The sequence below is a fragment of the Triplophysa rosa genome, linkage group LG4, assembly GCF_024868665.1.
Source record: "Triplophysa rosa linkage group LG4, Trosa_1v2, whole genome shotgun sequence".
In the NCBI taxonomy this organism is placed as follows: Eukaryota; Metazoa; Chordata; class Actinopteri; order Cypriniformes; family Nemacheilidae; genus Triplophysa; species Triplophysa rosa.
The window spans coordinates 13792791-13794430 of NC_079893.1; the positions used below are offsets into that span (position 1 = coordinate 13792791).

The following is a 1640-nucleotide window of genomic DNA, read 5'->3' on the forward strand; positions in this document are numbered from 1 at the left end:
AATACATGTGCTTGTACATTCGTCTATATTCATCTAAACTCTGTTAAAGCAAGCTCCATGTTTCATTGCTGCTTTCATGTTCTCTTTAAATTCATTTAAATTTGAAAAATGTGCAGTGGGAAATGTAATTGTCTGGGTGCATGCATTGACAATCGGGAAGCAAATTGTGTGGCTCGGCATCTGCTGCGTGCACGTATGGTCAAATTTAACAGTGATTTTAAAAGCTTGTCTCTCTGAAAGAAGTAGGTGTCTATGTGATTGACCAGTCAACCACTGCATCACCTGTTGGACAGAGAGTGCCTCCTCATCCACACTATCTTCATCTATGGCAGTAAACATATATTCTTTTTATTAAAACAAGTTAAAGGGATACTTACTCACCCTGTATAAATTACTTTGTTCAGTTAAACATAAAGAAAGACATTTGGAAGATTGTTAGAAACCGGCATTTCTCGGACATCATTGACTACCATAGTAGGAAAACTTATTATATATTTTATTTTATATTATATACTTTGTTCTGTTGAACACGAAATAAGATATTTTGAAGAATGTAGGCAAGCAAACAGTTCTGTGGCACTTTGCCTACCATTTTATTTTTTTCTACTATGGTAGTCAGTGATGTCCCAGAAATGCCAGTTGCTAACATTCTTTCAAATATCTTTCTTTGTGTTTAACTGAACAAAGACTTTTATACAGGTTTGGAACAACTTGGGGGGAGTAATTCCTGACAGAATTTTCATTTTTGGGTGTAGTATCCCTTTAAAATTACAACATTAACATTCTGGAATGAACATAAACTTGCCTTCAAGCTCCATTAGAAAATCCTGAAAGTGATTTAGGATTTGCACCTCTTTGGCATGTTTAAGAGTGCCAGTCTCACTCATTTCTGGGTGAAGATTGGAAACAATGTAATGAGAGTCCACCTGAAAAAATAAGCCAGGGAGAAGATATCTAAACAGCATACAATATAGAAAAAAACATGTTTTACCACAATTATGCAAACTGAAAATATTCCAGTTCTTTACCTTATCATCACCACAATGAACTACAAATAAGCTACGGCACACTTCTCTGTTTTTTCTCATGACATCAATTAACCCGTAAAGCTGTAGACCCTCACATAGCTGCTGAAGCATTAGAGTTCGTCGAGCAGCAGCATGCATCGCAATTGCTCTTTTATAAGATAGAAAAGTATGTCAAATAGTAATAATAATTGATTGAATACATTATGTTTTCAAAAGAATATATAAAATAACACCTTGTTATATTCGCCTTGTTATTTATTTTTATAGGCCCTGTGTAACCACAGCTGACTATCTGTTCAGTGCATGAAGACAAATCTGAAGTTTCCTCGATCTTAAAAGAATTAAGAAAAATTTTGTCTGTTTGCATTTATAAAAGGTATATGACAATAGAATGAAACATGTGAAATACCTTTTGAATTAGTGGTGAAATATCAACATCATAAACAGTCTCCTTGGTAATGTTTTCAAGGTTTCCACTCAACAGAAAATCGTAACACCAGTTCTGTAAAAATCTTGGAGCTGGGCCACCCTGGGCAAGGCTAACAGCAAATACCTCCCCAGCAACTCTAAAACAATTAAATTGAAAATACAGTAAAATATTTTTTTTACAGT

General features: G+C 34.5%; 1 long non-coding RNA gene across 1 annotated transcript; it reads right to left on the bottom strand.

Annotated features, from left to right (window-relative positions):
* Positions 1-333: 333 nt before the first annotated feature.
* Positions 334-1593, bottom strand: LOC130552530 (uncharacterized). The gene is made up of 4 exons (XR_008962749.1): positions 1438-1593; positions 1262-1359; positions 1029-1176; positions 334-926 (listed from the first exon to the last, which is right to left on the bottom strand). It is a non-coding gene; the product is annotated as an uncharacterized LOC130552530 (long non-coding RNA).
* Between the last annotated feature and the right edge of the window lie 47 nt (positions 1594-1640).